Source organism: Odocoileus virginianus, chromosome 20 (assembly GCF_023699985.2).
Source record: "Odocoileus virginianus isolate 20LAN1187 ecotype Illinois chromosome 20, Ovbor_1.2, whole genome shotgun sequence".
NCBI classification, from domain to species: Eukaryota; Metazoa; Chordata; class Mammalia; order Artiodactyla; family Cervidae; genus Odocoileus; species Odocoileus virginianus.
This window is the reverse complement of record NC_069693.1, coordinates 43484973-43501186: the sequence shown is the minus strand read 5'-3', so window position 1 is coordinate 43501186 and position 16214 is coordinate 43484973. Positions and strand designations below refer to the sequence as shown.

Sequence of the window (16214 nt, the reverse complement as noted above, 5' to 3'; positions counted from 1 at the left end):
GGTCTCCTGCACTACAGGCAGATTCTTTACCATCTGATTCACCAGGGAACCAAGTGTTGACAAAGATACATAAAACATGGTTAGTAGAAATATAAAGTGGTACAGCCACTACAGAAAAAGTATGATGGTTCCTCAATAAATTAAAAATAGAACTACCATATGATCCAACAATCCCACTTCTGCGTATATATCCTAGGGAAATGAACTCAGCATCTCAAAGAAATATCTGCACCCCCATGTACATGGCAGTTTTATTTACAATAACCAAGGTATGGAAGGGGTTCCCTGGAGGCTGAAAGTGGTGAAAGAAAATGATCAAGAATTCTTTGTTCAGTGAAATTATCCTTTGAAAACAAAAGTGAAATAAAGCATGATAAAGCAATCTTGGGTTTCCCAGGTGGCGCTAGTGGTAATGAACCTGTCTGACAATGCAGGAGACGTGAGAGATGCAGATTCAATCACTGGGTCAGGAAGATCCTCTGGAGAAGGAAAAGGCTATCCACTCCAGTATTCTTGCCTGGAGAATTCCATGGACAGAGGAGCCTAGTGGGCCACAGTTCATGGGGTCACAAAGAGTCAGACACGGCTGAGTAACTCTTTCAAGATATGGAAACAATCTAAGTAATGGATAAAGAAGATGAAGTGTATATATGATGTACCATTGAATAAAACCAGTTTGAACGGTGTGAGTCTACTTATATACAGTTCTTTTCAATACCTGCAATACTATATGATCCAGGGTTGTTGAATCCACTGATGCAGAACCACAGATGCAGAGGGCTGACTATGGGAGTTGGGCATCTTCAAATTTGAATATCTATGCCAGGTGCTGGAACCAGTTTTCCTTGGATACCATTGGTATCCAAGTCCGTTGGTATCTGTACATGAGTTTACACTACACTGGGTTAGCGGCAACAATCTCTGCTTTGTTCAAGGGTCAGCTGTATAGACAGTAGAATATTATTCATCCATGAGAAAGAAGGAAACCCTGCCCTTTGTGATAACATGGACAGACCTTGAGGACATTGTGCCAAGTGAAATAAGTCAGACAGAGAAAGACAAATACTGTGTGATATCACTTATGTGTGAAAGCTAAAAATACCCAACTCAGGACTTCCCTAGTGGTCCAGTGGTTAAGAATCCACCTTGCGATGCAGGGGATAGAGGTTCTATCCCTGGTCAGGGAACTAAGATCCCACATGCTGCGGAGCAACAAAGCCTGTGCCCTGCAATAGCTGAATGTGCATCTTCCAGAGTCCACGTGGCACAGCTGCTGAAGCCCGTGTCCTTGGAGCTGTCACACCACAACTGTAAAGTCCAGGGCACCGCAACGAAAGACCTCACGTGACATGATAAAGATCCCATGGGCTGCAGCTAAGACTAGACGCAGCCGAGTAAATATGTATATTTAATGCTTAACTCACAGAAACTCAGAGGAACAGAGTACAATAGGGATTGTCAGGGCTTAGGGTTGGGGTGTCAGGAGAAATAGGGAGATACTGGTCAAAGTATAAAAAACCTCCAGTGATAAGATGAATAAGTTTTTGGGATCTAATGTACATTATGGTGATTATAGTTTACAATACTGTATTATACACTTGGAAATTGCTCAAAGTGAATGTTAAGTGTTCTCACCATAAAAAAGAAATAGTAATTATGTGAATAGATGGAGGACTTAACTAATGCTACTGAGGTAATCACTTTGTAATATATACATGTATCAAATTGACACATTTCTTGGTGCTCTCTGGCAACCTAGAGGGGTGGGATGGAGGGGAGGTGGGAGGGAGGTTGAAGAGGGAAGGGACATGTGTATACCTACGGCTGATTTACGTTGATGTATGGCAGAAACGAACACAATAATGTAAAGCAATTATCATCCAATTAAAAATAAATTAAAAAAACAGAAAAATAACACATCGTACACCTAAAAATTACAGAATGTTACAGAGCAATTATATCTCAATAAAGCTGGGCAGGGGAAGAATATATGTAAAATGAGGAGCACTTTCTCATCGGAGGCAATCTAGGTATAGGTAAACTGATGCACACTCTCTTCTCCAATAACCTTGGAAAATCCCTTGCTTATGTTATGTTACAAAAAGCACTCCTCTGGAATAATATATTCTTTTTTTATCACAGGATTTGAGAATCAAAATGTCTTCACCTCCTAAAGGCAAATCTCCCAAAGTGAAAACAGGCATTATAGTCACCTGGACAAGGCACATGGTTTATAGGCAACAATTCTGTTCAAAATCTCTTCAGTCATTCACTCAGTGAACATTAATAACATGAATATCATGGATATAGCTCTAGATTCCTGAAAAAATTAGACGTTATCAATAGGGACTCCTTAAACTTCTTGCCGACCCATACCGCACTCCACATTCCACCCCACTTGCTCGGTCTAACACTGCTCCAGCCATGCTGCGTGTCTCACCACTCCCTGAGCAAGTTACCAGTTGCTCCTGTTTCTGGGTCTTTGAAATCACCATTGACACAACCTGGAACAATCTAACATTACTCCCTTCACTTGAAGAAAACTGAACTTCACTGTTGAGCTTTCAAGGCTTAGTTCAGATGTTTCCTCCTTTGGGAAAACTTTCCTACTTACTTATCTATTTACAAGCAGACTGTTGGCTTCATATCTGTATGGATCACAGTTGTATTTCTAATACTTAGAAGTCCTTGGTACACAGTAGATGTTAGATAACAATATGTTGAATGAATAAATTAATTGAATGAATGAATAATCATGATATGAGAGAAGTCTAAGACAAAATTCCTTCCCTCAAAAAGGGAGAAATGATCACACAATAACACACATGAAAATATAAAACCATAGCATAATCTTGTGCGTGCTTAGTTGCTCAGTCACATCCAACTCTTTGCAACTTCATGGACTGTAGCCCACCAGGCTCCTCTATCCATGGGGATTCTCCAGGGAAGATTACTGGAATGGGTTGCCATTTCCTCCTCCAGGGGATCTTCCTGACCCAGGAATCAAACCCAGGTCTCCCACATTGCAGGCAGATTCTTTACTTTCTGAGCCACCAGAGAAGCATAGTGTTATCCCTAGAAAACACACACACACATGCACACACAAATAAGGACCTAAAGCTAAGAAGTCAATCAAGGAAATAAAATGGAGCACTGAGTTGTAGATTAATCCTCAAAAACTATAGGCAAGGAGGAACAGAGGAAAAGCAAATAGAAGATAATATCAAGCTGACAGAAATACAGTTTAATCAATAATTACATTAAATATAAATGGAGTTAATTCTTCAATTAAAAAAGCAGAGATTGTCAGATTGCATATAAAAGTAATACCCAGTGATATGCTGCTTACGAGAGATCCATTCAATATAAAGACACAAATGGGCTGAAAAATAAAAGAATGCAAAAAACCATGCTAACAGTATCAGAACTGTCAACTGAAAAGCATTTTGATAAACAGCTTAATCAAGTGGGATAAAGTGCTCTCAAGAGTACAGTAAATATGAAAAGGGAAAACATGCCATTAATCAAAATAGACTTTTTAAAAAATGTAAATTAAAATTAATTAAGATTCCAGCTAGGCCCACCCAAGCCCCACTCCTGTCACCCTAGGATCTTTCTAACCAACCAGCAGGCCAGCACCAGCTCAGGGACCTTCTGGGCCCCACCCATCAGTGGGCCAGCACCAGCCTGAGGACCTTCTGGGACCCACAGCCAGCTGCTTTGAGACCTGAATGTGCCCACAGTGAGATCACATATGAGGCAGAGCCTAGGAACCAACGGGGCTGGAGGCATGCCCAACCACCAACACTCCCACAGTCGTTGGCCCTACCACAACAGAAGGGAGCATGCAGCCTGCATAAAGTGTACCCTTAGAACATATAGATATGGTGGCCAGAGGACAGTGTCCTCCTGGCCCCATAGGACATCTCCTATGCAAGCCTACTTCTTCAAGATAAAAAAACTAACCCATCTACCTAATATATAAAAATAAAAACAGAAAATCAGACAAAAAGAAGCGACAGAGGAATATGTTCCAAATGAAGGAACAAGATAAATCCCCCAAAAAGAACAACGTGAAATGGAGATAATTTACCCAAATAAAGAGTTCAAAGTAATGATTATAGATATGCTCAATGAACTCAGGAGAAGAATGGATGAACACAGTGATAAGTCTAACAAAGAGTTAGAATACAGAAAGAAGAACCAAACAGAGCTGAAGAATATGATAACTGAAATTAAAGAAACTAGAATAATCAACAGTAGATTAGATGGTAGGAACAGATCAGTGAAGTGGCAGAGTAGTGAAAACATTCAAACTTAACAAAAAAAGAGACAACTTTTTTAAAATGCAGGCAGTTTTCAAGACTTCCAGAACAACATCAAGAATATTAACATTTACATTATAGAGGTCCCAGAAGGCGAGCAAGAGAAATTGCAAAGAACATATCTAAAGACATACTAGCTGAAACTTCCCTAACCTGGGAAAAGGAACCAGGTCTAGGAACCACAGAGTCCTAAACAAGATCAAACCAAAGAGATCCACCATGTAATTAAAATGGCAAAAAATAAGATAGAGAATTTTAATAGCAGCATGGAAAAAGTAACCAGTTACACACAAGAGAACTCCTGCAAGACTGTCAGATTACTTTTCAGCAAAAGCTTTTCAGATTAGAAGAGTGTCACAGTATATTTAGAGTGATGGAAGGAAAAATCCCAAAGCCAAGAATATTTTACTAAACAGAGCTATTACTCAGATTTTATGTAGAGATAAAGTTTTACAGACAAGCAAAAGCTGTGAGTTCAGCACCACTAAACCATTACAGGAAATGTTAAAAGGACTTTTCTAAGGGGAGAAAAAAACTATAACTAGAAATATAAGAATGACAAAAAAAGGTTATTGGTAAAGCAAATATACAGTAAAAGTAATATATCAATCACTTACAAAAATAAAAGGAAGGTTAGAAGACAAAATACCCACTCCAGTATTCTGGCCTGAAGAATTTTCAAGTGCATGTAGAATATTCTCTGTGTGCATGCTGTCACTTCAGTCACATCCAACTCTTTGCAAGCCTAGGGACCATAGCCCACCAGGGTTACAGTCCATGAGATTCTCCAGGCAAGAATACTGGAGTGGGTTGCCATGCCCTCCTCCAGGGAATTTTCCCAACCCAGGGATTGAACCCTCATCTCCTGGAGCTCTTGCATTGCAAGAGAATTCTTTGCCACCGAGCCACCAGGGAAGCCCAGAACATTCTCTAGGATAGATCAAATGCTAGGCCTCAAAACAAGTCCAAATAAATTTAGTAGATTGAAGTCATATCAAGCATCTCTTCTGACCACAAAGGTATGAGACTAGACATAAGATACAAGAAAAAAACTGCAAAAAACACAAACCCTTGGAGGCTAAAGAGTATGCTACTAAACAACCAATAGGTCACTGAAGAAATCAAAGAGGAAATTTAAAAATATCTGAGAACAAATGAAAACAAGATGATCCAAAATGTATGGGTACACAGCAAAAGAGTTCTAAAAAGGAATTTTACAACAATAAAACCTCACCTCAGGAAATAAGAAAAATCACAAATAAACAACCTAACCTTACTCTAAAGGGACTAGAAAATGAAGAGCAAATGAACCCAAAGTTAGTAAAGGGAAAGAAATAATGAAGATTAAAACAGAAATAAATGAAATAGAGATTAAAAACAGTAGAAAAGACCAATGAAAGCAAGAGTTTCTTCTTTGAAAAGATAAAATTGATAAACCTTGAGCCAAATTCATCAAGAAGAAAAGAAATAAGGGCCAAATAAATAAATTCAAAATGAAAAAGGAGAAGTTACAATGAACATGACAGAAATAAAAAAGATCATGAGACTACTACACCACCATGAAATTTTTGCACCTTGTTTGATGTCCCTGTATATGATCCTGTATATGTATAAACTGTATAAACAGTTTATGTCCGTGTATAAACTGTATATGTATCTCCTAGTTTATAGTCTCTGCGAACTTGAATAGAATTTGTATCCTACTGTTGTGTGATAATTGTATAAATCTGAATTATGTTGAATTGGTTCATAGTGCTTTTTAGGTCTATTATATCCTTCTACTTTTCTGTATATTCATTCTATTAATTTTTGAGAGTTCGATATTGAAACTCCAACAAAAAAATCTTAATTTTGTTGTGGTTGTTCAGTCACTAAATCATGTCTGGCTCTGCAATGCCAAGCTCCCCTACACTATCTCCCAGAGTTTGCTCAAACTCATGTCCATTGAGTTGGTGATACATTCCAACCATCTCATCTTCTGCTTCCCTCCTTCTCCTTTGGCCTTCAATGTTTTCCAGCATCAGGGTCTTTTCCAATGAGCTGCCTCTTTTCATCAGGTGGCCAAAGTATTGCAGCTTCAACTTTAGCATCAGTCCTTCTGATGAATATTCAGGGTTGACTTCCTTTAGGATTGACTAGTTTAATCTCCTTGCAGTCCAAGGGACTCTTACAGAGTCTTCTCTAGCACTACTGTTTGAAAGCAAAAAATATTAATTTATCTAAATAAAAAATAATTGTAATATATAGCAGAACTATATGTAAGTTTGTTCTGCATTTTCTGTCTCCTGTAAATGTGTTATCATACTCTCATAATTTAAAAAAAGGAAGAGAAAAAAAGAAATTGGAACAGAAGGAAAACTGTCAGTTTGCAGATAACATAATACTATGTACACACTCCTTAAGATGCCACCAGAAAACTATTAGAGCTCATCAATGAATTTAATAAAGTTGCAGAATACAAAATTAATTTACAGAAATCTGTTGCACTTCTATACACTAACAATGAACTATCAGAAAGTGAAACTAAGAAAGCAATCCCATTCACAATTGTATCAAAAAGAATAAAATACCTAGGAATAAATCAAACCAAGGGGTTAAAAGACCTGTACTCAGAAAATTACAAGGTTAATGAAAGAAATGAAAGATGACACAGATGGAAAGATACACTATGCTCATGGGTTGGAAGAATTAGCACTATTAAAATGACCATATTATCCAAGGCAATCTATAGATTCAACAGAATCCATATCAAAAAACCAATGGCATTTTTCACAGAATCAGAATAAAAAATTCTAAAATTTGTATGGAAACACAAAAGACCCCAAGTGGACAAAACAATCTTAAGAAAGAACAAAGTTAGAAGCATCATGCCATCAGATTTCATACTATACTACAAAATGACAGGAATCAAAATAGTATGATACTGACACAAAGACAGACATATAGGTCAGTGGAACAGAATTGAGAGCCTAGAAATAAAGCCACACTGGTATGGTTAGTTAATCCACACAACGGAGGCAAGAATACACAATGGGGGAAAGAGAGACTTTTCAATAGTGTTTGGAAAACTGGCCTACAACATGCAAATGGATCAAACAGGCCTATTTTCTCATACCATATAAAAAAATAAACTCAGAATGGATTAAAGACTTAAAGACCTGAGACCATAAAACTAGATGAAACTAGAGGTGGTGTGTACTCTTTGACACTGCCTTTAGAAATATTTTTGGGTTATGTCTTCTCAAGCAAGAGAAATAAAATAACAAATAAACAGGTGGGACTACATCAAACTAAAGCTTTTTCACAGCAAAATAAACTATCAATAAAATGAAAAGGCCACCTACTGAATGGGAGAAGATATTTGCAAATGATACATCTGGTAATGGGTTTATATCCAAAATAAAGAAGTCTTACAATTCAACATCAAAAATCCCAACAACCTAATGAAAAAATGGGCAGAGAACCTGAGTAAACATTTTTCCAAAGAAGACATACAGATGGCCAACATGCACATGAAAAGATGTTCGATATTACTAATCACCAGGGAAAAGCAAATCAAAATCACAATGGGATATCACCTCACACCTGTCAGAATGGCTACCATCAAAAGGCAACAAATAACAAGTGTTGAGGAGGATATGGAGAAAAAGGAACCTTCATGCATTGTTGGAAAGAACGTAAATTGGTGCAGCCACTATAAAAAAGAAAACACCAGTATGGAGATTCCTCAAAAAACTAAACATAGAACTATCATACAATCCAGTGATTACACTTAATGAAATCCTGGCATTTGTGACAACATGGGTCATCCAGAGGGTATTATGTTAGGTGAAATAAGTTGACAGAGAAAGACAAATACCACATGATTTCACTTATATGTGGGATCTAAAAGGACAAATTAACAAACATAACAAAACAGAAACAGACTCACAGATAAAGAAAACAAACAGATAGTTGCCAGAGGGAGGCAAGGGTGAATGAAATAGTGAAGGAGACTAAGAGGTAAAAAAAAACTCTTAGCCACAAAATAAATGAGTTATGGAGTAACATTCTATATCCATATCACACAATCCATCCATTTTCCTATTTATGAATGTTTAAAATGTTAGAGTTGCTACAAATGCTCCTGTAGAGAGCCACAAGGACATTTTGTGCATAAGTCTATTTTCTGTGGATTGTTTGCTTGCATTTTTAAAATTGAACTTGTGTTGACATCAGTGAGTATGAAAGAAGAGAGGCTAGCAGAGGTAACTGCTCTTGCTCTTCCCCAGTAGCATATTGGACACCTTCCAAACCAGGGGGCTCATCTTTTGGTGTCAAATCTTTTTGCCTTTTTATACTGTTCATGGGGTTCTTGGGGCAAGAATACTGGAGTGGTTTGCCATTTTCTCCTCCAGTGGACCATGTTTTATTAGAACTCTCCAGTATGACTGATGCTGAAGCTCTAATACTTTGGCTACCTGATGTGAACAGCCAACTCATTGGAAAAGACCCTGATGCTGGGGAAGTCTGAAGGCAAGAGGAGAAGAGGGCGGCAGAGGATGAGCAGGTTGGATGGCATCACCGATTCAGTGGACATGAACTTGGGCAAACTCCGGGAGATAGTGAGAGACAGGGAGGCCTGGCGTGCTGCAGTTCATGCAGTCGCAAAGAGTCAGACATGACTTAGCGACTGAACCACACAACGAGGCTAGCAGAGGTGGGGGTTTGTGAGGACAGTAGGAGGAAGCATACGAACCTGGTGGCCACTCTGCAGGTGACCCCTTCAGCAAGCAGAATCTGTTCAGAGCATACAAACACCTAAGAGAGAGAATTGCTGGCATTGTTAGTAAGATACCCTTTGACGTGACCAGATAGCACCAAATTGCTTCGGACAAATTTTACTACCACAAGCAAGGTCTAAGAGCTGCTCTGCTCCATGTACATACCAAGACTTACAATTTCCAGGCTTTTTAATACTGACAATCCAAAGAATGATAAATAAATACCTCTTTTGTGATTGTGGCTTTAATTCACACTTCTCTGATACTCAAAGGTTAAGCATTTTTATATGTGATAAATATAATTGATAATTAATTGTATTTGTTATGATTTATTGAACATTCTTTATAAGTTCTGTATATTAATTCTTTATAGTTAAATGAATCACATTTATACCAGCCTGTCACTTCTCTTCTTAATCTTATTTTTTTTGAGTTTCTACAATTTCTTCAGAAGTGAGAAAAGCAAGATGTACATATCTCAGCAATAAATAACACACCCAGTGCCAAATCTTGGTTTCTTTTTGTGTGTGTGTGTAAAAAAGCTTAATTAAAGTATAAAGAAGATAGAGAAAGCTTCTGATATAGGCATCAGAAGAGGGCAAAAGAGTACCCCTTTGCTAGTGTTAGCAATGGAGTTATATACTCTCCAATGAATCCAAAGAATGTCTGGAGGTTGTAAAGACCTCACCAGACCTACTCCCATAATTTACATTTTAAGATAACAGAGTTGGCCAGAAGGTTTAATCCAAAGATTATCCTCAGGCAGGATACATCCTTGTAAAGACCAGACCTACTCCCATAATTTATGTTTTAAGATAACAGAATTAGCCAGAGGGTTTAATCCAAAGACTGTCCTCAGGCAGGATACATTATTGTTATATAATCCTAAGGAATGTAGAGGAAAAAAAGTAAAAAAGTTTGTCCTTTCTTCCTCCTTGAATACCCCAGACCTCTCTCTCCTTGGGGACCCCTAGACTTCTTATCAACCTGCCTAGGAAATGACTCTCTCATTCCCCCCTTTCCTTTTAGGAGAATTATGTTGCCTAGGAAAAAGGGGCGTTGTTCTCATTCCATAACTGCTTCAAGGGGCGTTGTCCCTAAATTGGTGAGGCAACATATTCTCCTAATCCTCATAGTGAGGATTTCTGATCCAGGGGCTCCAAGTAATAGTTGGAGGAGGCTGTGGTGCTCATAGGAGCTCGGACAACTATTTGTAAACTAAAAGCTTTTAGATGGCTAGAAAACCCCATTATACAGTTACAGATGTAAGGCAAAATAGTCATCAAACCAAGTTAAAATCAAAATGAAAAGTCACAGTATGTCCATAGTTACATCAGTCCATCTTAAGGTTGTCAGATGTCATCAGTTTAAGAAGAGGCATCACATGCAATTGTTGAAGGTATTTGCAGACTTGGAGAAAGTCCTTTTCTTGAAGTGGAGATGTCCACCATGGGACACTTTTCACAGATGAAGAAGGGAGTGGTCCACAGACCCAGCAGTTAGACCGATTGTGGAATGCAGCATAGGAGTGAGCCCAGGACAGGAAGGCGTTGTCTTGAGGATCAAACGGCAGACTCAGGATTTCTGGAGTCAGCAGAAGTAGGCTCACATAGATTATCAGGCCCATCTTGTCCGGAAGGATCCCGGACGAGCCCCCAAGATGAAAGGTTGTTGCTAAACAATAAGACGCCAGGATTCTTGGCCTCTGGAGGAGATGAATTCAATCCGGGGCCAGAGACGAGGCTGGATCACTCAGAGCTTTTGTGTAATAAAGTTTTATTAAAGTATAAAGGAGATAGAGAAAGCTTCTGACATAGGCATCAGAAGGGGGCAAAAGAGTACTCCCAAATCTTGGTTTCTAACACCATTCCCCAATAAAAGGAATCCAAGGTACTTGGAGAAATGGGATTTTGCTGCAAACATATTTATCAGTAAGTGAATATATTAGTGTTTTAGTATGTGAACTTTCACACATGGTTGTCACAGTGAATAAATTTTCCTACGACCTGCTTTTTTTCCTCTCTTGATTTACAATATTCACACAGGTTGATGTGTGGCTTTATTTCATTAATTTTTACTGTTGAATAGTAATATATATGGAATCATAGTACATACACCATACTAATCTGTTAATAAGAGGGGAAATTCTCTATTCCTCAATTTTTCTGTAAACATAATACAGTTTTTTTAAGTGTATTTTTAAAAAATGAATTTGAAAAGATATACACCAATTTCAAGATGATGGTTATTACCTTCAAGATAGAGACATGGAGGTCATCCAGGGTTTGACCCATGACATTGACATATTTAACCATGTATTTAAGAATGCAAACCCTGGGACTGGGCTGACTTGCTGAGTATCACAGAGGAATGCAGGCCCCCTGTGCTACCCAAGTTCTGTGGAAGGACAGGTCAGGACAGTCTGGGAAGAGGATGGCTTTCAGGAGGATTTCCAATAGGAAGTGAGGCTAGAGCTGGGTGGCTAGCAGAAGAGAGGAGAGAAGGAGAGTTTGAGGGGAATCCCAGATGGGACATTCGCTGAGATTGAGTGTGTAGCGTCTGTGTAGTGAGGCTCTTAAGGGAACCACATGCATGAGGTCATGAGTCAAGAGTCAAGAGCGACAAGACTGGCAACACCAGTGAGGGCTTTAGATCTGCTCCTGCTTCTGTGGACAGCAGACTGCGGGCCCTGCATAGGTCCGACCCTGAGCCCTCCCACAAGACTTCCATTGTCCGTTTACCAGAAAGCTCTTCACAGCTTCCTCTACCCGAAACACCATGCCCTCTTGGCTTCTCAGGCTTTGCTGCAGGAATATGCAGGGCAGAAGTGTGTGTGAGGGGGGCTGATAGCTACTGTAGGGATGTTTGGACTGAGAAAAGTAAAGAAACTGGACTGTCACCCTTGGATGGGTCATTGGCTTCCCGAATGTGTACAATCCAGCTCTGGGCAGAGAGGCAGGAGGAAGGAAATCTGGTCAGAGGCACAGCCTTGTACACAGTCTCTCAACAGCCTCCCCATCCTCCCTGTCACTGCCGTGTGCTCTGAACAGCCACGCTGTGGTCCGTGACCAGATGCCCAAGCTTCCCATGGCCTCTGGGCCACTTCCCTGCCTGCGGTGCCCTAAGGGCTGCCCGGAAGTTTCAAGTGAGCACAGCAGAGTTAGGAAAGCAGATTAGCTGATGAAAGAGCTCAGTACAAGTTCTGAAACTCAACTGAAACTATTTTGAGGAGTGAGAATCACAGAATCCAAGAATTAAAAGAATCCAAGAAGACATCAGACATGGCAAACTCAGTGTCTTGAGTAAGAATTGCCTTCTGGTCAACCACACCATGGTGCAACAAGCTTGGCAACAGACCCCAGTCATTCTTTTCAAGACAGCCCTTGTGCAATATGCCTGCAAATGATGGATAACCTGGATCTAGTCACGAGGAAATATCAGACAAACCTAAAGGAACATTCTGCAAAGCCACTGGCTGTGCTTTTCAAAACTGTTAGTATAATAGAAGATGGAGAAAGGCAAGGAGACATTCTAGGTTAAAGAGAGCGAAACAGACATGCTAGCTAAAAGCAATAGAAGTGCGTGCATTCCAAGTCGCTTCAGTCACCTCCAACTCTCTGACCCTATGGACTGTAGGCTGCCAGGCTCCTCTGTCCATGGGATTCTCCAGGAAAGAATACTGGAGTGGGTTGCCATGCCCTCTTCCAGGGGATCTTCCCAACCCAGGGATCGAACCCATGTATCTTACGTCTCCCACATTGGCAGGTGGGTTCTTTACCAATAGCGCCACCTGGGAAGTGCATACAATCCTGTATTAAATCCTGGATCAAGAGAAAAATACGGATGCTACTGGGACAATTGAAATTTGAATGTGGACTGTAGGTTATGTAAGATTATTATTAATATATCAAAGTATATCCTGATTTTGATAATTGTGCAATTTGATAATTGATCATTTGGTAATTATGACTATGTAAGAGAACATCCTTACCCTTAGGAAATACATACTGAAGTATTTAGAGGTAATGGAGCAAAATGTCTGCAATTTACTCTCAAACATGTCAAAAAAATAATAATTATGCATAGAGAGAAAATGTTAAAGCAAGTGTGGCAAAATGTTAATTTGCAAATCAGAGTGAAGAGTAGTTAGAATTTCATAGCATCATTCGTGTTACTTTTCATAAGTTTGAAGTCATTTCAAAATAAAAAGCTAAACTTCTTTTTAAAGAAATAGTCCTACAGGGAACAAATCGTTTTCCTTCTGTGGAACTGAAAGCGATTTACCTGCCACAGTTGCTCTGCTTGCCGGGGCCATGCAGATCACATTTAAGCCCTCTTTATGCACCCTCACATACATGAAGACAATTGCTGTGTCCTCTGCTCACCCCAGCAACCCATTTGCTATTCTCCTCTCATCCAGGTTGAACGTCCCCAGTGCCTCCGATCCTGACTCTCCTTCTGAGAGGTTGCGCCTCCCCATCTGTGGAGAACCCTCCTATGATCTCTATTATTTTCTTCACTTCTCTGATAGCAAAGGGTCCTGGCAGGGAGCTGTCATCAGCTTGCCTTAAGGGGTCTGGACTCCAAGATGCCAAATGCAGGACAGCAGGCCTCCCTGGTCAGGTTTGGGTAATCAGAGGGCATAGGAAATTGGGGCTGGGAGGTAATTTCCTTGAGCACTCCACAGGGAATGCAGAGTTGTGATTACCTAAGACCACTTGGAAGCATTGCAGCTGGAGTGGTACTTTGCTGAATTTGGCAGCCCCAGGGGGAAATGAGGCTTTTTAAATCAGGAAGTCTGATTTGGCTAACGTCTCTACCCCGTCTGTCGTGCCATCCTCTGCCAGGAGTGAGGAGCTGCCTGGAGCGAGAAATCTGCTTGCTGGCAGTCATGGGGTGGGTGGGGGTGGGGGCTGCTGATGAGAGCTGGAAAAGGCGAGGACCCAACAGGCCAGAGCCCCTGCAACAGTCATAACTCTGTTCCCACCTTGCTGTTTCCCACTCAGAGTATTTGAGAGATGATGCAAGATGGAAGGAGGTCCCTGGTGCCTCCCTCTGCTTGCTGGCAGGGTGTTCCCTAAGCTGACCTCAATAGACTAGAAAAGGCAGAAGCAGGAAGGTCTCAATTTAGAACAGAAGACACAAACTCACAGATCATAGACCACATTATACCTGCAAGTCCATGTTATTTAGCCTGTCTAGTTTTTCAAATTTTCTGAACCTGTAGAAAACATTTAAAAATCAGAAGATAATCTTGTTAAAAAGAAAAAAGACTTCTGCCTTTTGTCAAGAAGTCAGGAGTTCTGTATGCTCAGTATCAGGAGCTCTGTATCAACTCATGAAGAGCAGCATCAACCCTTTTTAGGTAGGGCACAAGGCCTTTAGTTTGCCACAGACCCCACCACTTCTTAATGTCTCCTTGACTGTGGGGTCTGGGTGATTTATCATTTATCATCACATTTGCTATTTTCCTTACAGTGGGTTCGTTTTTCTCTAACCTTGTCTCTCTCCAAAGATGGAAGACAAAAGATACCTTGACAGCCTTTCAAGAAGAAACATTTTCCACACCTACCCACTTTGTTCCATCATGATCCATTTCTGCCTCTCTAACCCAGAAAATCAACAATTAACAATGTCTCGTTTGAGAATTGGATTCTCAGATTCCCCTGGTGCCCATATTGGAAATCCTTCCTTAGGACTCTCTTTCATCAGTCAAATGGATAAAAATAAAATCCTTCCCAGATACGAGATTATGGCCACCATTCCTCTCTTAACAAATCTTTTCTTAATTTAAAAATCATCAAAATTACCAATATCTGATGGCCTCAAGTGCTTCCCTGCAAATCCTGCAGCCCCTTGCTTGAGAGTCTAACCAGCCTCCAGCTCAGGGGGAAGCTTCCCTCAGCCCCTGCCCCTCGCCTCTCCTGTCTGTCCATTCTAGCTGTCCCCAGCACCCAGATGGACAGCCAGTCCCGGCGCTGGTGTTGAGTGAGGAAGGAGGCGGAGAGAGGGCAGAAGGAATCATGGGCAGATGAGAGCACTCGTGGATTGGAGTGCAGAAAGAAGACAGAGGTTTGCTCTTGTCCCCAGAGAGCCCCAGATGGCGATCTGTGAAGGGGTTTCCAGGTGAGGCAGTCTCTCAGTTACAGAGATGCTCTCACAAGATTGAAGAAAGATGAAGACTTCCATTTATACCAAAACCACACAGGAGAGTATCACGAAGTAGAGTTTCTTTTTAATAAATCCTTTGATTAAATCGTGAACAATTTTGTGTGTGTGTGTGTGCAGGACTTCATCTATTCATGTAGGCTTTTGTATGTCAGATTTGGAAATCCTGCCTTGGCATTTCTGCTTCTTTTTAACAACACTGGGGGGTTTCCCTAATGGCAGTGCCCAGGCTCCCCTTGTGCTCTGGGGGCCTCAGGTCGCTGCCTCCTCCCACACAGGCTGCCCGTCAAGTCTGTCCTGGGAGAGAGAGACAAGGGCCCTGAAGACTAAGTGAGGGCTGAGCGCTACAGAGAGGAGCCTTACCTGGGCAGGAAACGCTCTGGTCCTGAGGATGGGCGGGAGAGGAGGCAGGGTCAGAAGTCCTGGGGCTCCAAGGGTGGTGCCTGCTGTTACTGTACTGCCGGGTCACCTTCGCTCCTCGGACCTTGGATTCAGCTTCCTTGCCCCTCCTGCCTGAAGCCCTCTCTCCAACTGCCCCATTCAACTGCCGCTCCCACCACGCCTGCGAAGGGAACCCTGGGGGATCAACATTCCCCCTGCCCACGTTAAAGGGCACTGCCCCCTTGCAGGATGGCCCTGGGGCAGGGTCCTGCTCCTTCGGTGACAGCAAAAGCTCCCATCATGGGCTTACCCAGCCAGCCTGCCACATCACCGCCTTGTATAAGAGGAGAAATTCCTTCCCCAGCTGGTCTTCCCTACAGTCAGGAGACCAAAGCACAGAGGGTTTTCCATGACTGATTTGGGGCAAGGCTCAGACTGTAGCCAAGTCTCCCCACTCCCAGGAGATAAGCATTTCTCCCTCTGTGTTCCTGCAAAGGTGAAGCAACTCTGAGGTCCAGGAATGGGGAAATCCAGTCTTCAAAGCAGAAAACTTCATTCATTCATCCCCCATTCATTC

General features: G+C 41.1%; 1 protein-coding gene across 3 annotated transcripts in view; it reads right to left on the bottom strand.

Annotated features, from left to right (window-relative positions):
* LOC110129341 (ATP-binding cassette sub-family C member 12) overlaps positions 1–15858 on the bottom strand; it is an 86307-nt gene extending 70449 nt beyond the window's left edge. For 2 of the 3 annotated variants that reach the window (XR_011482245.1, XM_070451348.1), the window contains exon 1: positions 15620–15858. The gene's annotated coding sequence lies outside the window, so the exon portion shown is untranslated. The remainder of the gene's footprint in view (positions 1–15619) is intronic. The other variant, XM_020880702.2, reaches the window with a different exon arrangement.
* Between the last annotated feature and the right edge of the window lie 356 nt (positions 15859–16214).